General features: G+C 49.7%; 1 protein-coding gene and 1 long non-coding RNA gene across 2 annotated transcripts in view; one reads left to right on the forward strand and one right to left on the reverse strand.

The window, feature by feature from the left end:
• Positions 1–538: 538 nt before the first annotated feature.
• Positions 539–13,084, reverse strand: LOC116668268. Its single transcript, XR_004325363.1, has 4 exons — positions 12,901–13,084; positions 6,992–7,163; positions 3,774–3,830; positions 539–957 (listed from the first exon to the last, which is right to left on the reverse strand). It is a non-coding gene; the product is annotated as an uncharacterized LOC116668268 (long non-coding RNA).
• A 151-nt stretch (positions 13,085–13,235) lies between these two features.
• Positions 13,236–23,352, forward strand: part of ARHGEF10L (Rho guanine nucleotide exchange factor 10 like) — a 134,280-nt gene continuing 124,163 nt past the window's right edge. The window contains 1 exon segment of the mRNA XM_032495298.1: positions 13,236–13,399. The gene's annotated coding sequence lies outside the window, so the exon portion shown is untranslated.

The raw sequence follows: 23,352 nt of genomic DNA on the forward strand, positions 1-23,352 counted from the left end.
CCTCTGCCCTCTCCTGGCCTCAGTTTCCCCCTCTGTGAAAGGAGAGGTTTGTTTTGGATCATCTCTAAGGGCCCTGCCAGCTCTGAAAGTCTCTGAACTGCCTGAATGGATGGCCCCGAGGTGCCCTGTGAGCCTGCTGTCAGCCCTCTCTCCTCCCCACTTGGCCTGGCCAGCAGAGGAATGTAGGGGAGGCTCCCATTTGCTTCTGATACATGGGGACCGGAAGACAGAAGTGATCTCCATAAAGACTAGCTCCTCTTCTGTCTCGCTGATTTTTGGAATAAACCCAGGGGGGCAACATTTGTCCTGAGGTGGGAAGCCCCATGAAAAAGACTGCAGGACCCCCAGGCAGGGCCACTATCCTCCTACCAGCACCATTCTGTTCCCTGGCCCTGCAGCATTATCTCGCTTTTTAAACTCTGAAATGGCTTACTTCTAGGAAAGCAGAACTTATCCCTAAGATTCTATTGGTTCCCTGAGCTAACTCCTGATTGGTCTACTTCCCTCACTCCTGATTGGTCCATTTCTCTCACTCCTGATTGGTCCATTTCTACAAAGCTTGTTCCTAGTTAGTCAACTTTGTTATACCTTATTTGCATATGATGTTACAAAATGTTGCAAAGTCTAGACTGGTAGCCTATAAAAGCCTGTGTAAACCTCAGATGGGATCCAGAGCTTGAAATGTTAACTCCTTTGGTCCCACCAGCATAATAAACCTGAGTTCTCCAACTCTAAGTGCTGCTTGGTCTCTCACCCAAATCCAGGTTGCTGTCACAACTGAGCTGTAACACACTTTACTGCAACAGTCTGACTGCAGGGGAGAGGCTGCTTGAGGCCCCTTCCACCTTATTCCTGGAAAAAGGATGGACGTGGGGGTCAGACTTGGGTTTAAATCCTAGCTTTGTCCTTTCTGATGCTGTGAATTTGGGCGGGGTTGCTTGGTCTTCGTTTTTGCATCTGAAAAGGAAGGTAACAGTACTGAGCTCACTGAGGCAAGTTAGGAGGGTTATCCCAGGCAGGGCACTTGGCCCAGTGCAAAGTAAATGCTCAATAAAGGGGAGGACATGTCCATGGCACAAACTCCTCTTGACTCCAGAATGACAGGATGCCTCAGTGTGCTGTCCGGGACCTCGATACCATATTCCACTTGGAAGAGCGGTCTCTGGGTGTGATGGGGATGCTGTGGTGCTAGTTCTAGTCTTTTCTCTCCCTCTTTCTTAACATGTTCCGGAAACTACAAAGCTGAGCCACATCCCTCAATGCCTGCTTTCCTGGGACTGCTGGGCTTTTCACCCCGAGTCCTCCTTTCCCCATGAGACACTGGAAGCTCTAGGCTCCAGCCAGGGAATAGTTGGGGGTGGGGGGCAGCCTGCTTCACACTGACCTCACCCCCAAATCCTGCTGGCTGGCTCAGGTGACCGATCAGAATTTACAGGGTATGAGGATTTGTGGGTCAGGATGAAATCTCTTTAATTAACTAGAGAGCAAGCCCCCTAAAGCTCAAGGCTCCTGGTGGGTGCTGCAGAATTCCAAAAGAACACCCAGGGAAAAGGCAGGGGCTTAGATCAAACCCCAGGGTCCGGCGCAGCTCTGTTCCTCAGCGCAGTCCTGGAGCTACACGGCAGGGAGGTTACTACAGACGCACATTTTACAGCTGCCCCAATTCAGAGACAGGTGTTTTGGGACTGAGCAGATGAAATTCCCTGGCAAAGTGGTGGTGTCTGGGAAGGGTAACGTGCCTGATAAGGCTACACGCTGTTATCTCAAAGCTCATTACCCCAAAGACACTTCTTTTTCCCTTCCCCTAAAGATCTGCATACTTTTCTCTGCACTTCCTGGAATCCTGGCTGGGGGATTTTCCAGTTAGCAGAGAAACTTGCTTCCTCCTGCTTCACTGAGGGCATCCGTGGTTGGGAGTTGGGGAGTTATTGTCCTCTAGTTCTTTCCTTATTTTCTTTCTTTTTTTTTTTTTTTTTTTTGTGGGGGAAGGTAATTAGGGGTTTTTGTTTTGTTTTATGGAGATTCTAGGGATTGAACCCTGGAATCTCGCATGCTAAGCACACACTCTACCACTGAGCTATCCCCTCCCCCTCCTCTTATTTTTCAGTTGCGTGCATCCATCTGTCCAACTATCCATCCATACATACATCCATCTGTCTATCCATCCATCCAAAGACTGCTTATTGAGCATCAGCTCTGTGCCAGACACTACATTCTGGACATAAACTGTGTGTAACAAAGACACACTCCTACCCTTAGAGAGATTATAGTGTAGCAGGGGTGACAGACAATTTAGACAATACACTACCTCAGGTGCTATGGCCTTATCTGTTTATCAGTTTCCTTATCTGTTGCATGGGATGATAACAGTACCTACCTCCCGGTATTATTGTGAAGATTTGATGAGATAATACAGGCAAAGAGTTTGCCCAATTCCTCCCTGTAGCAAGTGCTCAATAAACGTTAGCTGCGATAATACCAATGATCACGAGCATTGAGGAAGATGATGATTGAGATCACCTAAAACAGTGCCTGCTACTGACTAGTATCCATGTACATCTGAGAGTTGTTCTGGGCAGGCTGGCTCTCCTCAGCAGCAATAGTAGGTAATAGGGGAATGGTGACCAAGGTCCGGTCCCAAGCCAGTTTCTCAGGGTGGGGCAGCTCATGAGTTAATCATCTCAACAAAGGGGCCGTGGATGCTGGCCATGCCATCTGGCGGCAGGGTGTGTGGGTCTGAGGGCTTCTCATGAGAGCCTAAGCCAACGCAGCTGCCCGTCTGGTTGGCCCAGTTAGGAGTTGGTTATGAAGCGTCTTAGGATGAAATCAGCGTGTGACCAGAAGCTGTAGACTGCTTGGGCTTCTCAGGGCTGGGGCAGGCTATCTGAAAAGTTCCTGGAAGCTGAGAGGAGGCAGGGCAGCCAAAGGCAGCAGAGGTGGGGATGAACCCCTGTGTTGGGGGCTCAGCAGGGGGAGGCCGTAGATGAAGTTCTAAGGGAGAGCAGCCAGAAGTGGTCAGGGGTTCCCTGCTGGTCCCCCATGGGACTGATGGGGGCTAAGGATGGCAGTTTTATTCACCAGTGTACCTCCAGCTTCTGGAACATTGCCAGGGAAATCTTAGGCACTTAATTGGGAGGATTAGTTGAACGCATGCTGTACGGTCAGGCCACCCAAGATGGCTGTTCTCTTGTTCTCTGTACATCCTCTGCTCGACCAGTCCCTGCTTTACCTACACTCTACACACATGACTGACGTTTTTTCTTGATCACAGAGCCTAATCAGTAAATGCCTACATACTTGCCCCCTGGCCCCAGCTAGCGATTGCTCTAATCTTCAGATCAGAACTTCTCCACCATGACTTATCAAAGGGGCAGTGAGGGGCGTGTCCTCTGCTGGTTTCCCTGGTAACCAATGAGCCAACCCGATGTCAATTCCCTCTGTAACCAGTAACATCCCTTTCCCCACTGTAGCGAAGATTGTCACCATGTCCTACCCACCATCTGCCGCACATGGTGGGGTGTCGTGCCAGGACCTCACTTCAGACGTAAGACCCCCCTGTCCATTAAACAATTGATGTCTCTGTCACTGACTCTAGGCTCTTTCTTTGGTCTGGAGGCTGGGCAAGCACAGGGCTTGCAAGTCTGTTGGGTGCAGCCCAACACACACCAAGGGTCTATTGGGATGGTCGTTTTAACTAGCATGCTAGCTTACCTCTAAGAAGCAGTGGTTCTGGAACCCACAGAAATGCATTCAAATCCTGGTACCCCACTTACCAGCTTTGTGGGACCATGAATAAGACGTTTCCTCTTTCTAAAACTCAGTTTCCTCATCTGTAAAATAGGAATGACAAGATCAGCATTGAGGGTTGTTGTGTGGACAGGAGATGATGAAGGAATTTAGAAGTTACCCAACAAAGAGTGACTGCTATGGTCACCATCCAGGCATCTGGGGTGACACCCAACGTTGTGAGTCAGGGCCGTGGGATTGGGCTCGTGGAGATGGGGTGTTTGCTGAACTCCACATTGTGAAGTTTTGGGGAGAGGTGGTAGGTGGAGTCAGATAGACCTAGAATCCATTGCTTACTTGCTGCGTGACCACAGAGACCTACCTCTCTGTGCCTAAGTTCCTCATGTGAAAAAATGGAGATCTTGAAAGCAGTCGTTCTGTAGAGCTCTTGCAAGAGTAAATGGGATCACGCATGAAGAGCACAGGGCCTGCATATCCATCAGTAAAAGGGGGTTTACTGCTCAGTAAAGGGGGGCTGGCATTATCATTGGTGGCCATCAGGGGAGGAATGGGGTGAAAGGGCTTTGTGAGCATGAATGTGAGATATAGCGAGGGACTCTGGGTTTCACCCAAGGGAAGGGGCTCAGGTCCCTCCCTGATGTGTTGGGAATCCCAGCCGGCTGTGTCTCTGCTGACATATTGTGTGGGCGAACAGGACCATCCTGGTGAAGGCTTTTTGGTCTCAGAAGATGCTTGTTTCCAGGAGAAAACTGAAGAAAACCATTCGGCTTAATCTCTTGGGTTCCAGGGGGTAGGACTTGAATGATCTTAACCTGAGGCCACAGGATATGGAGGAAGAAGCAAATTCTGGATTCAAATCCCAGCTCGGGGTTGGGGGGATGGAGTGGGGTGGGGTGGGTATAGCTCAGTGGTAGAGCACATGCTTAGCATGCAAGAAATCCTAGGTTCAATTCCTGGTACCTCCATGAAAAAAAACCCTCACACAACAAATCTCAGCTTCTCTACTCTCCCACTGTGTGACCCTGGGCAAGGCACTTAACCTCTCTGGGTCTGTTTCTGTATTCATAAAACCAGGCAAAGCCACCTTCCTTGCAAGGTTCCTTGGAGGCCTAGCACACAGGGGGCCTCTGTGAATGGGAGTGAGTTGGGCAGGTTCCACGGAGGGCGAGGGAGTAGATGTTAATGAACACTGGGGCTGGTCCAAAAACCCAGTCTATAAAACTCCTGCCTGCAGCTTCTGGTGCGTTGCTAATGGGAGTTTATGTGAAGGACACAACGGGATAAGGGCCCATTGTTCCGAGTGGGGACGGTTTTACGACTCTTAGAAAGCGTCTTTCATCTGGGAGACCAGGGAGCTTACGGAACCTCCCAGCCCTGGGCGGAGAAACTAGGGGCTGCTGAAGGTTTCTGGGGCTGGTGCCAGGCTGCAGCCACGGCCAGGCCCTCCCTTGGCAGGGGCTGAGGCCTCCCTGGAGTGTCACTGCAGCGACAGGCTGACAGCTGCCCAGCTTCTCTTTCCCCAGGCCCAGGACCTTTTCTCCTGGAGTCCTCCTGTCTGGACCCCAGGCCCTAGCCTGGTCTGTCTGGCAAGGCTGGAGGCTCACGGGGTCTCCTGCGTTCCCTTTCTGCTTCCCCTCCTCAGCAGCCCATCCTTTTCATCCTTATGGAAGCTTCTAGAATAGGCTTGGGCCCTGTCTGCTGTCAGCTGACAGGCTATTCTCATTGCCTGGGAGCCTCGCCTGGCACCCCCAGCCCTGGGTAGAGGCAGTAACCTGATGCCAAGAAGTGAAGACCTTGTCTCTCTGTCCTTTCTGGCTCCTTGGCCAGGCCCCAAGCAGAGAAATCCAATCTCCCCTTGGCTCAGCACACACCCCTGAGCCCTCTGCCTGCTTAATCCCAGTGGAGGCTCCAGATACCCTGAGGGGTGGGTGAGGCTGGCTTCCCAGTGTAGATGGGGCCAGCACGCCGGGCCTGTGGGGTCTGGGCTGAGTGGCGGAGAGAGCATCTTTATGTGTTTGCAGCTGCCTTCGATGGCCTGGACTGGGACTTTTCTATTTTTTTTTTTTTTTAATGGAGGTACTAGGGGATTGAACCTAGGACCTGGTGCAGGCTAAGCATACGCTCTAGCATTGAGCTATTTCCCTCCCCGCCAGGCTGTAACTTTTCCCTTTCCCCGCATCGTCTTTTCCACTTGGGGCGATGCAGAAAGGCTAGAGCAGGATGTTTGGGTACATTAATTGGTCCCAGGACCTCCCGATTCTGCACCAAGACAGTAGCCATGAGCAGTGGGCACTTCCCTCCTCTTGTTGTAGGAACAAAAATCCATCCAGGTGAGTGCAAGTGAAGGTGGGGAGGGGCTCTGTAAGGACACAACAGGTCAACTCGGGCGGACATTCAAGGCTAGGACAGAATGTCTTTGTACCTCAGTTTCCTCATCTGTAAAACAAGTATAAAAGTACCTATATCATAAAGTTGCTGTGAGGATGAAATGAGTTAATACATGTCAAGTGATTAAACAGGGCCCAGTATAGAGACTTATGGAAGAGTCTGCTACTATTTTTGCTATTAACTTTGCTAGGGCTAGATGACCTCTGCCTAAACTGTCTTTTTCTCCCCCTTTACTCTGCACTCCTGCTTTTTTTTTTTCCCCCCCTGATCCTTCAGAACCTCAGCTGGAACTTGGCTGTGGTTTCTTGCAGCATGAATGCTGGCCCCTGGCTCTGCACCATCTTTCAGGCTCAGCGTCTGTGGTCATTTGACCCACTCAGTCTCTCAGCTCTCCAATTCCAAATTCCTGGGCGAGGCAAGCTGATTGGCTCGATTTCGGTCAGATGTTCTCCCTCTTGTCCAATCAGGTGTGCTGGGGAGGAGTGGGCTGTCACTGCACATGGAGGCGCATGCGTCCTGGCACGTCCAGCCCGGCCTCTCGAGAGGCTCTATCAGAGCAGCAGAAGAACTGTGAACAGTGGTTTGGTGCTTTTTTCTGTCCATCCACAGAGGGTGTTCCACGTTTCTAAGCATTCAGGACAAGCTTTCAGAACTCCTGCTGCTGGCACTTGGAGCCTGTTTGGCTTACCAATTGTTGGCCCATTTAAAATCTCAAATAGTTGTCAGAATTAAAAATCAGGGGATTTCGTATAGAAATCTGGATTTCTAGCTTCTCTTGGGGAGAAAAAACAAAGCTTGGGAGACACTGGGCATAGTGACTCTTCTACTAGACCTGGGTGGTGACTGCCTTTTCTACCTGGGGCGATGCTTTCCAGGCCTCCAGGGTCCCCTACTTCCTTCATTTAGTGTCCCCAGCCATGAGACCTCGTGTTAGTTGTCACATTCAGCCTGCTTCTCCAATTTCCATCTCCCACCTGGCCCTCCAGGTCCTGGGGTTTGCCCCCTTACTCCGTATCCTGAGAAGGGACCTGCACAAGGAAAAAGAAAAGTTATATAGCTTTTCAAAATTTGGAAATATGTATATGAGCCCAGTTCTGTGTTAGGCAGTCCACAAATATTATCTTATTCAGTCCTCTAAACAACCTCATAAGGTAGGTATTATTACTTTCATCTATACTATACAGATGATGACACTGAGGCTCAGAGAATGAAGCACTTTGCTCTAGATTGGCACAGGCCATCTGACTTTAGAAATGACTTCAAACTTACAGAAAAGCTGCAAGTACAATATGACTTTCCCTCTGAAGCATCTGTGAGGAAACTGCTGACTTGATGTTTCTTTACTCTGGGTATTTAGTGTGTGTTTCCTATAAACAAGGACACGCTCCTGTACAATCACGATAGAAACACCAAAATCAGGAAATTCACATAATGTCTTTCTACCATCGAATCCTCAGACCCTATTCAAGTTTTGCCAACTGTCCCAATAATGTCCTTTATGAATAAAGGATGGAGTTCAGAACCATGTGTTGCCTTTGGTTGTCGAGTCTTCTTGGTTTCCCTCAATCTGGAAAAGTTCCTCTGTCTTTCCTTGACTTTTGTGACCTTGGAGAAATGGCTGAGTCCAGGGAAAGAACAAGTTGAGCCTGAAAGATATTGTTGGGCCAGAAATTAATAAGCTGCTCAAGAAGTGATGGGAACATAGCAAAAGGACGTGGAAACCAACTCAAAGAGGCTTCCACTAGCCAAACCAAGGGCAATTTGAGCATCAAAATGAGTAACGAGCGTAAGGATTTATATTACATTGAATAATAGGGAACCAAGAGTCCATACTGATGTGAATAAATAAATGAATAAATCAGAAGACACTTAGAGGAATGTCCCTCTACTTGGGTGTGTTTGATGTTTGCTCTTGATTATGTGAGTTGTGCATTTTTGGTAAGAATATCTTAAGGTGATGTGTCTTTCTTGGTGAATGACATCAGGAGACTCATGATGTCCAAATATCCCCCGACTGGTCATGTTAATCTAGTCTGACCACTTGGGTGAGGAGGTGTCTGCCAAGTTTCTCTACTGTAAAGTTGCTCTTCTCCCCTTTGTGGGGAAACAAGTATTTTGCGGGGAAGTACTTTGAGGCTGTGTAAGTAGCATTCCTAGCTTCTGATTTATTCATTTACTTATTCACATCAGTATGGACTCTTGGTTCCCAATTATTCAATGTAATATAAATCCTTACGCTCGTTACTCATTTTGATGCTCAAATTGCCCTTGGTTTGGCTAGTGGAAGCCTCTTTGAGTTGGTTTCCACGTCCTTTTGCTATGTTCCCATCACTTCTTGAGCAGCTTATTAATTTCTGGCCCAACAATATCTTTCAGGCTCAACTTGTTCTTTCCCTGGACTCAGCCATTTCTCCAAGGAGCTCTGGTTTCTTTTCACAGAGAATGGGATTTAGAAACCATGACCTGTCTTCTAAGTATGTTCATTGCCACTGGGTGTCCTTGCTCCCAGGCCCTGTTGGTGGACCGAGCTATGAGCTGACCCCAGTATCTCCAATTCCAGTCCCACACTACAGGGTTCATTTCACTTTTCTCATTCATATTTATAATTCCCTTCCCCAACAGTGTTTAGAGTTTGAACTCTTGACTACCGCTATACCAGGTGGCCTCTTCTAAATAACAGTTATGATTTTTTATGATAATATAATATCAAACTGCACATTTGTCTAATTTTGTCAGTGAGCTGTTAGACTATATATGTTAATCTCTATTAGACTGTGTTAGATCGATCTTTCAAAGTCCCATTGGACAGAAGAGGGCAAAAGGATTATTGTTCCTTTACAGGTATTGGGACCAAGTGGAGGAGGTTAAGGACTGGTCTCAGGTCCTATGGAGAGCATGGAGTGGCAGAGCCCTGTACTGTGTGTGTCCAGCCCACTGGACATGAGTGTCCATCACCCCCAGTGGTTGTTTTGAGAGAATTTGAGACTACATCTTCAAGAGAAGTTGCTGCTCAGGCTGGCCTCTCCCTTTCACCAATGTCCATAAAGTGGTAGCTCAGAAAACTCTAATTTCCTTCTCTACCTGGGCCCCCAGAACCACCTATGGCTGTGCCTTTGACCTCAGTTTGTTTCCCTACAAATGCAAGTCTTGAATTGTAAGGGAACTGGGAGGTGGTGGGGAGATTGCTCAGTGCATCCCAGCCCCCTTCAAAATCCATCATACTGAACAAGAGCAGGAGTGTTCTGGGAAGAGGGTTCATCTTGGTAAGACAGACTCTGTCATCCTCACTCATAATCAAAATGCGATCCAGCCTCTCTTAGATAAGAGCTAGCCGCTTTCTGCACTCCCTCCATTCAGACTGCCTATGCGAGAGTGGTATCTGGACTTGGGAAGTCCACTTTCCCATCTACCCACCTCCTTTCAATCTGCTACAAGGCTGGGCTGGTAAAAGGGGGGCCAGGCTGGGAGGCAGAGGGGAGCCCTGGGTTCCTATCCTCTCTTTGCCACCAGCTTGCTCGACAACCTTGGGCAAGTCACTCAGCCTCTCTGGGCCAGTGGGAAATACCACCATGCCCTCCCTCCCTCCCTCCCTTTTTCCCAGGTCAGCAGTGGAGACAGAGAGAACAGAGGCCCAGGCCCATCCAGATGTACCATTCATGATTATGCTTACACAATAAATCCTGTACCACCAGCACGCTCAGTGAGTGGGAAATTCTGGTTAATTGAAAGTTCTGGGACATGGAAATGTTCCCAGAAATCCCTTTTGTTCCTTTCGTGCCTATTGAAACCATTTGCTCATCTATTTAGCAAATATTTGCCTCATGCTTATGCTCCATCAGGCTCTGTCCCAGGTGCTGGGGATTCCAGCATGCACGAGGCAGCAGAGTCCCAGCCCCCGAGGACTCACTGTCCAGGGGAAGACATGGGGCAAATACAGCACACAACACAGTAGGATGCGTGCACTGAGGAGGGGACCATAGGATGCTATGGGAGCCTGGAGCCCAGTCTCAGAAGCACTAGAGAAGAGATGCTGAGAAGGTGTTATCTTCATGGAGAGTATCAAAAAGCCACCGTGTTTGGGGGATGGAGCAGTAATGGCATTTCAGGCAGAGGGAATAGCATAGGCAAAGGCCCAGTGAAAAGCCTTGTACATTCATTCATACTGTGGAGCTTAGAATGTGAGGCTGGGGAGCCAAGAGAGAAGGGGTGTGTGTGTGTCAGGATAGCCAGATGGTGGAGAGAACAAGAACGCAGGACAATTGGCCTGAACTGGGGCCTGGCCTGGCCTAGTTGAGGGCTGCAGGCTCATTTATTCTCGAGTGTGTGTCTCATGATGTGATTTTTTTTTTCTTGTATAAGTAGAATGTAGAGGGAAAATGAAATGAAAACACTAATTCACAGAGGAGGGGCCTCAAGGTCCATGGATGACACAGGGCTGGAGAGATGGTGGTAAGTGGAGGAACACAGCTCTGTGTAAGAGGTCACCTCTCCTTGGGACCTTCAGAGTGTGACTAGGGGGGCCTGGCATTACCAGATCTTTGGATTTGTTAAGAGAAGCCAGCAATCAGGCTATTTAGGGTAAATTTCCCAATGGTTAAATGTTGGTAACTAATTAACAATAATAAAACCACTGTGGGCAAAACAAAATGCTTAAAAAATTTTTTTTTCAACTTATTCTTTTTTTTGAGCACCTTTTTTATAATTGCACATTTAAAGAAATTTTCTTAAATTTACTTTGGGGGGGAGGTAATTAGGTTTTTATTTACTTATTTTTAGTGGAGGTACTGGAGATTGAAGCCAGGACCTCATGCATGCTAGGCAGGCACTCTACCACTGAGCTATACCCTCTTCCCATCCAAGATGCTTTTGTAAGCTCTATTTGGTCTATGGTAGATCACAACCCTGGACTGAGAGGGTTCTATTGATAAGGGTTTGAAGGTGTCCAGTCCGTGTGCCCCTAACCTGTGCGGGGCTCTGGGGGCACAACGGGGGCCTGAGGCATGGCCTCTGCCCTCAAGCACAGATCATAGCTGCCCTCAAGCTGGAGACAGGTGAAATCAGTATGTGCCCAGAACCAACGAACAAAAACAAAAGCAACTCACCAAAGCAGAAATGCTGTAGAGCTCAGGGGAGAGGTGGTCAGGGAACAGAGGCCATAAGGGGGGCTTCCTGGGGATTCTGGGCCTTCTAATAGTCCTGGGAGGGAGGGTAAGCCTTAGTGCCTCCAAACAGGGGGCGGGCATTCCAGACTGGAGGACTCAGGAGGGTTCAGACTCAGGAAGGAAACAAGATAGCCAGGGAGGGAGGTTGGAGTAGGTCTGAAAGGCTGGGAAGTGCAGGTCCAGGGACCTGTACTTGGCTCCGTCTATGCCAGCAGGACCTGAACCTCTAAATTCTGGTCCAAAATTTAGACATTATGAGCCCTGAGGTCACTCGATGGATGTCTGTTCTTGCTGCTTTTCTGGCGTTTCAGAAACTTCCCTCCATGCTGTCATGTCGTCATTTTTTTGTCCCTGGAATGGATGCCCCAGCAGGGCAGGGGCCTTGCCTGTTTTGTTCACTGATGTCTCCTGCATGCCTAGAATGATGTCTGGAACATAGTAAGTGCTCAACAAATATTTACTGGCTACACACTATGAGCCTAGTGTTCCCTAGGCCTGGGGGTTAGGACAACTCTATGAAAAATTCTTAGGAAAAGCTCTATAGAGCTTATGTTCTTGTGTGGAGATGGACAATAAACAAGCAAACAAATCAATGAATAAGATGATTTCAGAGAGAGTGGACTGGTATGGCTTGTCTCGCTGCACTGTAGTGGTCTGTTATCTGTGTCTCCTCCTAGTCTATGAAAGCCGAGGGGGCAGGGATGGGGTATGTCTGGTTCCTTGTTCCATTCTTAGCCCCTAAGGCTGGTGCCTGACAAGTAGGGAGTAGTTTTTAAAAAAAAGTTTTTGCTGGTGGTATGTTTTTGTACACAGGCCAACACAGACTCCAGCCAACATACACCTGTGCCCTTGGAGGCTGCAGACTTCATTATTATCATCCCAGGAGTAATTGCTGATAAGCCTGAGTGTGATTTTCTTTGCAAACAGAGAGGTAGCAGGGAAGTGTTTAATAACAGCAGGGATAATCTTAATTAACGACCTGATAACTATAATTAATTGCATCATATCCGGAGGCCCTCTTTGGAATTCTGAGACAGAGTAACTAGCGTTTGGCAGCTCTAGGGGCTAGAAGGGAGGGGTGTGCTAGGATCTCGGTTTGACCACTTCCTTGCTGGGTGAGCTTTGGCAAATTACTCACAGCTCTGAGTCTAAGTTTCCCCATCAGGAAAATGGAGCTACATGGTTAGGGTGATTACTAGTTCAAAGCCCTCAATGACAGTAGCTGCAAGGACCATGGTTCCTGAGGTTATTAACTGAAACCAGGATGCAAGGCTGATCTAAGGTGGTTAGGAGGGGATGGAGGGGTCTCTGCCGCTGAGATTGGGTGCGGTCCCATCACAGGTCTGGGTTTTCCTCTGGGGCCAACCCGGGAATCCCTCACTCTCTGAGGAAGCCCTGGGCAAACTGGAAGCCAGGGAGAAGCAAGCAGGCAGCGTGGGTGCGGGACCTTTCAGGAGAGCGCCTGGGAAGGGGGAGGGTATGTGGGAGCTTCTGGTGGGAGAACTGGGGAAGAGAGAGGGGTCATGGAGGGGGTGAAGGGGTGAAGTGGGTCCCTGTGTGACCCGAGACCAGGCTCCACCCCTGATGGCCTCAGTTTCCTCACCCGTGTGGCCAGAGGCTGGGTCGACGTGACTCCGGGACGGCCATCGGGAGGGATCGATCCCTCCTGTCGCGGGGGGTGGCTGGGGGCAGCTCCCCGCCTCCCGGGGGTCTCCGGGCGCGGCCGCGGCGGCCCGGCCACCAGGGGTTAAGCGGTGACTTCAGCCGCGGCGAGCCGGCCGGGCGGCGGGCGGCGGGCGGCGGGCGGGGGCGGCGCCGCGTCGCGCAGTGCGCGGCGGCGGGACCAGGCCGCTCGGCGGCGGCGGCGGCGGCGGCGGCGGCGGCGGCGCACTCCCGGCCGGGCCGTGACCTCGCAGGCGGCGCGCGGCGCGGCCATTGGCTCGGGCGGCGGTGGCGGCGGCGGGCCGGGCGGCTGGGGCGCGGGGCTGGGCCGGCCCGGCCATGGGCGCCCGCGGCCGCCGGGGCAGCTGAGGCGCGGGGCGGCCGCCGGCGCCTTTGTGAGCGGCGCGGACAACAAAGGCGCGGCCGAGCGGCCGGAGCCGGTGAGTGCGGCCCGCGGGGCGCGGCGGGGCGCGGGGCCGGGCTGGGGGCCGGGTGGGGGCCTCCGCCTGCGCCCGCGGCCCCCGAGACTGCGCCAGGGAGTCCGTGTGGCCCTGGATCTCTCCGGGGCCGTGGGCGTCCCTGGGCGAGTGTCCCCGAGTCCAAGGTCCCGGTCGCCCGTGTGGTCCCGGCCCCTGCATGCGTCTCCGCTTCTGCATGATCCTGTGTGTCCCCGATTCTCCAGGGAGAGTGTCTCCCGGACCCCGTGTCTCCTCCGTGTGCCCTGGGTGTGCCTGCGAGTGTGTATCTGTGTTTCTGGGGGTCAGAGTCCCGGGGCCGGAATCTCCTCTCTGCGTGTAGGTCCCTCCAGTGTCATTGAAGTGATTGTATCACTCGTGTGTGTATCCTCTTCCCCCACAAGTGTCCCATCCCTCTGCGTAACTCTTGTCTGGCCTTTGTGCATCGGCGTGTGTGTCTGAGTGAGTGTGTGACCTTAGCAGGTTCTGGGAGGGACGGTTTGGGAATCACCACCCCCACGCTCTGCTTTACTTTCTCTTGGGTCGGGGAGGGGTGTGCTTTCAGGTCTTGCTGTCACCGTGGTTCACCTCCCCCTGGACTGACCTGAGGGTCCCTGGGTTTACACGGAGTCAGGGAATGTACTTCTTGCCTCTGTTCTGGGCCAGCTTCTCCCCCTCTGGGCCCCTGCAGAACCGGGGCAGCCTCTGGAGGAGGGGAGTGTGGGAGGCAAGATACCGGGGTCAGCTGGAAGGCCATGGCTGCACAACCTGCTCAGGCCTGGACACTCCTTGAGGCAGAAAAGTGTGTCCGGAGTGGGCCCTGTGAAGATGGAGACCTGCCTTCTAGGGCTCCAGGGGTGGTAGCTGATGGGGAGGCCAAGCCCTATGTAGGAACATGTGGGGATAGTTCTTCCTCCCTCTCCCAGGCCGGGTTCCTGGGGCAGGGGGTCAGGAATCTCCCTTTAGCCTTGAGAGCCTGAGGGTGGTGACCCTGCCTCGGGCTACAGTAGGGGAGTGCTGGTGGGGGCTGGGGTGGGATGCACTTCCCACTAGCTTTAGAGCTGAGATATTGCCTCTGCATCCTTAGCCTTCCCGAGGGATTCAGTCAGGAGAAGTCACCCCCGCCTGCCAAAGCCCCATCTGCTCCTCCTCGGATGCTGGGGAGAGAGGACAGGTTGTGCAGGCTCATTAACATGCTCAGCCCTTCCCTGCAGGTCCTGCCTGGTGGCCCTGAGCTGTTGGTTCCTCTGTCCATCCCCCCAGCATTTGTCCCATGGTGTCCAGGCCTCAGTACATAAACTAGAAAGGAGGGCACAGTCTGGAAATCTCCAAGCTCCCTGTGATTGGGGGGTTAATGGTGAAGCTCGGAGCCCTTCTTATGACTTGTGAGGCTCCTGGTGGTACTCATGTCTTTCTCACTCTGCTCCATCATACTTGCCTTCCCGAGTTCTCCTGTTTCTTCCTCTTCCACCAAAGAGCCTTTGCCCTGACTGTTCCCTCTCTCTAGAAAGCTGGTCCTATCCTTCCCCTCTTTGCTTCTCACTCAGGGATCTCCTCCTCTCTGGGCAGCCAGGCTGGCCCAAGAATTCCTGTTCACAATGCTCTTAGAGCCCTCGCTGTGGTCTGGGTAGCTTTTCATACCTCCCAGTGGACTGCAAGCCTTTGAGAGCAGGACCATGTCTGTCTTGATCACCAGCCTAGAGCAGTGCGTGGCACATAGTAGGTGCTCAGTAAACGTGGGTTGTGTGGATGTCCAGGAACTGTTTGCTAAATTGTGCTGTTTCACAGTTTAGCTGTGGAGGAGTCTGGGGAAAGGGGAAACTTGGGTGACTTTTGGGGGCCCAGGTACCAGATTAGTTTAAGAGGAAGGCCTACGGTTATTTAAATCAATAATAAATTGACAGATAACTGTCAATTAGCAGATCTTTGTTGCATCTGGTATGCGCCAGATGTTGGGCTAGCTGCTGCACATGTGATCTCTTAAGCAGTGGGAGGGAGCAGAGGGGAAAGAATATAATCTTAGATAAGTTTTGAAAAGATAAAAGTGTGTGATATGTACTGTGTACCCGTGTATGATAATAGTAACTTAGATTTATATCACTCTTTCATGTCCACTATCGTTTCTACAACAGCCCTGATAATTAGGCAGTGAAGATGGGCTCATACCCACTTTACAGATGAGGAAGATGAGGCACAGCATTTAAGTGACTGCCTAAGGTCACAGTCAGTGAAGGACTCAAGCCGGGGTCTCCCTGACCACCCAGCCCCTCCTCTCTTCTGCAAGCTTGTCTTCAGTACCTTTGTATTCTTGTCTACCATCCTTGCCCTCAAGTCCAAGGGAGAGAATCGGGCTCATAAACAGCCAAGTGGGACAATGTTCTCTTTCTGCCCTACTGTGCCGCATGGGCCCCCAGCTCAGCTCCTTTCTTGCCACGTGTCCGGGAAGAGTTCCTTGTCTCTCTTTGCCTCAGTGGAGGGCATCAGAGTCACCTTCCTTTGGGGACCTTGTCTGATAGAGCTCCTGGGAGTGACCTGTCCTTGCTTGGCCATGCTGGGCCCCGGGCAGTGGTGTGCTGGAGTCAGTTTGTACCGAAGCATGAGAGCTGATTGCTAAATTTTAGGAATTTCGTGAGCTGGCTTTTCAACGTAAGTTTATAGTATATAAATTGGCTGTAGGATATAAATTTACAATGAAATAAATCATACTAAAAACAGGGGTGGTAAGTACTCAAAATACAGTACTTCTGAATTATTTTGCTGTTTTTCACCATTACTTATGTATTTGTGGTTATTTGTGTCTTTTGTTTGTGTATATTCATGCGGGTCTTCCTCAGCTTACAGTGGGTCCTGATAAACCCTTCGTTAAATTGAAAATGCGTTTAATAGACCGGACGTACCGAATAGCATAGCTTAGCCTGATCTACCTTAAATGTGCTCAGAGCACTTCCATTAGCCTGAAGTTGGGCCAAATCATCTAACCCAAAGCCTATTTTATAATGAAGTGTTGAATGTATCATGCAATTGATTGAATACTGTACTGAAAGTGAAAAACAGGATGGTTGCCTGGGGACAGAATGGGTGTCAGTGTATGGGCTGTTTCCCCTTGTGATTGCGTGGCTGGTTGGGAGCTGGGACTTGCTGCCGCTGCCCAGCATCACGAGAGAGTGTTGGACTGCATGTCAGCAGCCCGGGAAAAGATCCAAATTCAAAATCCCAAGTACGGTTTCCACTGAATTCCTATCACTTTCACACCATAGTAGAGTTAAAAAAAAAATTGTGTAAGTTGAGCTCTCGTAAGTTGGGGGCCGTCTGTAATGTACATACTGGCATGCTGCTGCCCATGTGTCCCAGCTCTGTTCAGTGGTGTCACCCTGTAGCTTGAAATTGGCCATAGTGAGAGAATTCACATCACCGAAATTGGAAGACACTGCAAATCTAGGTTCCCTCTGCCGAGAACCAGTTTGTTAAACATTTACTATCACACCATGGGGACCCAGCAGTGAGCGACCTGGGCATAGCCTCTCCCTGGAGTTTGCATCCTGATGTGACAAGACTGCAGGGCTGCTTTAGGGTCCTCACAGGAGCAGAATGGGATTGGCAGCTGCTGGGCTGGGTCGGCTCTGATGGTAGGGTTATAAGTTGCCCTCAGATGAGCTCTCCAGTCCAGAAACAGTTGCTCATATTACCACGCACCAAGAAGAGGGGACGTAGGATGAGGATAAATTTCAGTTAATTGAGAGCCTGCTTTGCCATTGATTGAACAACCACACTCAAGATGACCCAGGTATCTGGGAAGCAAAATGGCTGTGGTGTCTGAGGATGGACTGTGGACAAGTCACATAGCTCGGGGCTGGTGAAGTTGTGATGGTCAGGGCACAGGTGGCTAGAGCTATCTAGGGGTGGCTTAGGCCACAGTGGGCAGGACCGTCTATTTGGACTCAGGGGCAGAGTAGATTCAGACTTGAATGGACAGACTAGCTCTTGTACAGTCTGAGAGCTCTGGTTGGGAGAGGGCATGTGCCTAGTTACTTACAGTGGAGGTGTGTGCAGAGGACAGCAGAAGAATGTGGGGAGAGGGCAAGGGTCTGGGTAGAAGGAACAGCACGTGTAAAAGGCTCAGAGGCATGAGCTGTGGGAATTTCAGTCTGGCTCAGGTGTCCGGTGAACCGAGTCTGCAGAGTTTGTGCAGAACTGGTGAAGTCCTGAGCCTTTCTCAAGTCAGAGCACACAGCATCATCTGGGTACCAGCAAAGGAACCCTGCCAGTCCTCTTCTGTGAATCACTGCCCATCACCCTGCAGATCTTTAAGTTTTCTTGGTAGTTTCTTGTTATCCCCAAAGCTTGCTGCTGCTTCAGCCCCAGCATGTAGCTGGTGGCTTCTTTTTCTTTTTAAATTTTTATTGAAGTATAGTTGATTTACAATGTTGTGTTAATTTCAGGGATTCAGTTATACATATTCATATATATATATGTGTGTGTGTGTGTGTGTGTGTGTATTCTTTTTCAGATTCTTTTCCATTGTAAGTTATTACAAGATACTGAATATAGTTCCCTGTGCTATACAGTAGGAACTCATTGTTAATCTGTTTTGTATGTAGTAGTTTGTATCTGCTAATCCCAAACTCCTAAGTTATCCCTCCCCCTAACCCCTTTCCCCTTTGGTAACCATAGTTTGTTTTCTATGTCTGTGAGTCTATTTCTGATTTATAAATAAGTTCATTTGTATCACTTTCTAAGATTTCACATATAAGTGATATTATGTGATATCTGTCCTTCTCTGTCTGACTTTAGTATGATAATTTCCAGATCCATCCATATTGCTGCAAATGGCATTATTTCACTGTTTTTCATGGCTAAGTAATATTTCGTTGTATTATATATGTGTATGTGTGTGTGTGTATATATACACACACACACATACACATATATACGTATATACATACATACACACACACACACACAAACCACGTCTTCTTTATCCATTCATCTGTTGATGGACATTTAGATTGCTTCCATGTCTTGGTTATTGTAAATAGTGCTGCTATGATCATTGGGGTGCATGTATCATTTCAAATTAGAATTTTCTCTGGATACATGCCCAGGAGTGGGATTGCTAGATCATATGGTAACTCTGTTTTTAGTTTTTAAGGAACCTCCGTACTTTTTCCATAGTGACTGCACCAATTTACATTCCCACCAGCAGTGTAGGAGCATTCCTTTTTCTCCACACCCTCTCCAGCATTTATTATTTGTAGACTTTTTAATTATGGCCATTCTGATTATTGTGAGGTGATACCTCATTCTAGTTTTGATTTACATTTCTCTAATAATTAGTAATATTGAGCATCTTTTCATGTGCTTGTTGGCCAGTTGGATGTCTTCTTTAGAGAAATGTCTATTTAGATCTTCTGCCCATTTTTTGATTGGGCTGTTTGTTTGTTCATTTGCTTGTTTTGATATTTTGCAAATTTGTTTATATATTTTGGAAATTAATCCCTTATTGGTCTCATTGTTTGCGAATATTTTCTCCCATTCCGTAGGTTGTCTTTTCATTTTGTTTATGGTTTCCTTTGCTGTGCAAAAGCTTTTAAGTTTAATTAGGTCTCATTTGCTTATTTTTGCTTTTATTTCCATTACTCTAGGAGATGGATTGAAAAAAATACTGCTGCAATTTATGTCAAAGAGTGTTCTGCCTATTTTTTCCTCTGGGAGTTTTAGAGTATCCAGTCTTACATTTAGGTCTTTAATCCATTTTGAGTTGATTTTTGTATCTGGTATTAGAGAATGTTCTAATTTCATGTAGCTGTCCTTTACATATAGCTGTCCAGTTTTCCCAGCACTGCTTATTGAAGAGACTTTATTTTCTCTATTGTATATCCTTACCTCCTCTGTCATAGATTGATTGACCATAAGCATGTGGGTTTATTTCTGGGCTTTCTATCCTGTTCTATGAGTCTGTTTTTGTGCTAGTACCACACTGTTTTGATTACTGTAGCTTTGTAGTATAGTCTGAAGTCAGGGAGTGTTATTCCTCTGGCTCCGTTCTTCTTTTTCAAGATTACTTTTGGCTATTTGAGGTTTTTTGTGTTTCCATACAAATAAAAAAAAATTTTTTTTTTTTTGTTTTAGTTCTGTGAAAAATGTCATTGGTCATTTGACAGGGATTGCATTGAATCTGTATATTGTCGTGGGTAGTATGACCATTTTAACAATATTTATTCTTCCAATCCAATAACATGTTGTATCTTGCCATCTGTTTGTGTTGTCTTTAATTTCTTTCTCAGTGTCTTATAGTTTTAGGATTGGCTGGCTGATTCTTAAAAATAGGTTTCCATTTTAATATCAGGCCCAAAACAAACAAACAAACAAACAAACAAACCCCAGAATTGGGAAGCTGGGTCTGCTGCCCTCCCTCCATCCCCAATAATACTGGAAAGGCCAAAGATAAAAATAACTGTTACTTAGGTTATCCAGTGGTTTTGGTTACATACCTCTGCTACTTTATGCCCTTCCTTTAGTCAGATCATTGGGAGCTTGTTTGTTTAAAGACAACTCGCATTTGTACTTTAATGCTTGTATATAGCAGACATTTTTCGTGCATTGATTAATTTAATTCCCATCCCGATCCTGCAGTTGGGTCCTCTTATCCCATTTTATAGATGAGGAAACTGAGGCTTAAGAGGTTGAGTGACTTTCCCAAGGCCACAGTGTATGTGGCCGGGCTCAGACCAGGTGGGCCCTGAGATCTTTCTATTATTCCCCATTGTTCTGTTTTCCCTTTCCCTTTGAGGAGGGGAAGAAGAGAAGATTTGACAGATGTCTGGAATCTTAACACACCCTGTCATTCTGTTGGAAGTGAATGCGTTTTTTGTCACCCGCAGAGCTGGATTCATCACCCTGTGGTGTGGTTTAGGGTCAAGGCCCAGAATAGAGCTCAGTGCCCAGATGAGCCCCTGGGCCTTGTGTCTGGAAAGAGCTGATACTAATGCCTGTATTTACGGGAATAGCAGTAGCTCTGCTGCTGAGTGACAGGCACGCGGGAGCTTGTCTTCGGTGGTCCTGAGGAGTGGGTGCTGTCATCAGCTCCTTCCTGCTGCTCAGGAAAGTTGTCTCGCTTGCCCAGAGTCACGGAAGCAGCCTGGGTTAACCTGGTTCTATCTGCCCCGGAGCCCCAGCTCTCAACCCTGGTCCTGGAGCAGCGCCACCCCTTCCAGGGCCTGGCCTGGCTGTGCCTCTGACGGCCCCTGGCAGCAGGGCCCACACGCTGTGGGAACTAGGGGCGGGCAGGCCATCTCTTGGCCAGAAACGCAGGTTGGGCCCACCACTTGGTGAGAGCCTGTGCTGAGCCAAGGGCTTCATCCTTCCCTGACCTGTCCGTCCAGAGGGCGCTCCCTGCCAACGAGTTCGCCTCCCCACCCACCTGTCTTGGGCCCTGGCCTTGCCACCACCTTCTTGCTGCCGCCCACCCTCAGTCCAGGCAGTGCAGGTGCCTTGGGGTGGCCTCTGCCTGTGAGGCGGCATTTCTGGGTCTGGACCCCCTCCTTCCTGAGAGCCTGGCCTCTCCAGGATGCCCCCTCCCAGCGGCCTGCCTGATTGGTATGCATCCCTGAATTCCAGCCATTAGCACCGGAGGCTGGGAACCAGCTCCCATCCCTTCCCTCTCTTCATTGTTTGAAGTGGGCAGACTTGGAGTGAGCTTTGAAAATGCAGGCTTTTTATTCAATTTCCCTAGAAAAACAATGGTTTAAATTAAGTAGAGGAATAATAGTCTCTGGAAATTGAAGAAAAATATTCCTGAACCCAGACATTACCCAGAACTTTGAATTTCTTTTAAAATAATGGTTTATTTTACTTTAAATTATGCCTGTATTATGTGACCATTGGAGAAAACTTGGAAAATACAGAGAGAAGAAAATGAGAATTCCCCTTCATTGCACCACCTGAAGACAGCATCTCTCAGTGTTGCGTTGTGTAACATTTATTTATTCAGTTACCTATTTAGGGCCCCCAGAGGGCTGGAGCTGTGCTGGGCCTGAAGCGGGTGTGGGTAAATGGCACCCTGCTCCCTGCTGGACCTCTTTCTAGGCTGGACGTGGGGCAACTCACTTGGCCCCTCTGTACCTCAGTTTCCTCATCTGTAAAATGGATATAACTCAAGTACACTGCTTGGGACAGACAGTGCCTGGTCCACGGAGGAGCTTGGCAGTGTTGGCTGTTGTTACAACCGTGAACAGGCCAGCTGTACGGAGCCTCGCCCTTGTGGCTCTCGTGTGATGGTGGAGACAAAACCCAGAGGAGTCAAACAGATTAATAGAGAAACTGCATGTCATGGAATTTGTCCTGCGAGGGAAACAACCTAATGTGGTATCATGGGAATAACTGGGGGGTGGGGGGTGGTGTTGGGAGAGGAGGGGGTGTACGTTGGGGGTTGTGGTGCAGAATCTGTCAGCTGGAGGTGGTCGGGGGGGTCTCTATGAAGAGAGGCATTTAGGCTGAGACTTGAGTGACAGGGAGGACCCCCCCATCCCATCCCCCTGCAAAGAGCTGAGGGAAAAGTGTTCTAGGTGTGTGCACAGCAAATGCAAAAGCCCTGAGGCCAGAATGATCCTGGCCTGTCTGAGCAGCAGAGAGCCCAGTGCCTGCAGCAGGCAAGAGGGAGAGGGCTGTGTAAAAAGAGGCTGGGGAGAGCACTGTGGTTCAAGGCAAGCGGTCAGGACAGTCAGTCCAGGTGCAGTGGGCCCGCCATGGGCCATTTCTTTTGTTTCCCATGAATACCTTTATTAACAAAGTGCAGTCCCAGGATTCTGGCTGTTAGTAGCTCTGTACAGAAATATACCTTTTCCAGACAGTTTGTTCAGGAATTACTTACTGGGTGCCTATGACTTGGAAGCACTTGAGCGGGTGCCGCGGGGCGGGAGACGGACACACAGATGAGTGAGGTGATGCCTCGCATTTTGGTGACCATGTGCCTGCCTTCCATCCTGCGTGTGGGCTCCGACTGACCTCAGGAAGGGGCGCTCTGGCTGCAGGGGAGGGGGGAACTGGCCGTGGGGGCGGGGGTGGAGCTGGGGCCTGGAGGAAAGGTGAGGTGGCTTGGGTTTGAGTGGTGGCAGAGGAGTTGGGGAGAAGTGACTTATCAGAGAGAGAATTGACTGGAACTGCTGGTGGATTGGTCACAGGAAGTGAGGAAAAGAGAGGATTCCAGCAGTCAAGTGTGACTTCTAGAATCTTCCTCTGAGTATCTAGGTGGGTGGTGGTGTCATTAACAGAAGGTAGTTAAAGGGGTAGGGGAGCATGGGTTTTGGAGAATCCAAGAATCCAGCTGGGGACAGGTTCACACTGAGAGGTTGCTTAGAAGTGCAAGGGAGTGGCGGGGCCCCTGGGCTGGGTGTCATTAGCATATAGAGGGTGCAGGTGGGACCACCCAGAGGGGAGGTGAGGGAGGATGAGCCAAGAGAGGAGCCCGGGAAGGGGCAGCCTAGGTGCCAGGGGGAGAGGGAGTCGGGTATCTGGGAAGCTGCCGTGAGGACTGTTTCAGAAGAGAGCTAGCGGTCAACAGGGCTGCAGGGCGTTGAAGTAAGGTCAGACTCTGGAGGCGGTTTGGGCCTTTATAAGAACACTTCCGGAGGAGTGATGGGGCTGGAACCTGAAGTGGGAGTGGCTGCGTGGATGGGAGGGGAGCAAGGAGAAACAGTGTTTGTGGACAGTGCTGAGATGTTGGGCAAGTGAAGGGGAGGTGGGAAATGATGTCCTGGGTGGAGGGAAAGGGGGTGGGAAGGGAGAGTGCTTTGTGTTGGTGGCCGGGACTGCTCTGAGAGGGGACAGGAGACCTGGAGCAGGCACAGAACCTGGATCTTTAGGGAAAGGGGAGAGGGTGGTACCCAGTGTGATGATGTGGGGTTGGCAGGAGGAGGGGTTGACCTTTGATGGGAGCAGGG

The sequence above is a fragment of the Camelus ferus genome, chromosome 13 (genome assembly GCF_009834535.1).
Source record: "Camelus ferus isolate YT-003-E chromosome 13, BCGSAC_Cfer_1.0, whole genome shotgun sequence".
Classification (NCBI taxonomy): Eukaryota; Metazoa; Chordata; class Mammalia; order Artiodactyla; family Camelidae; genus Camelus; species Camelus ferus.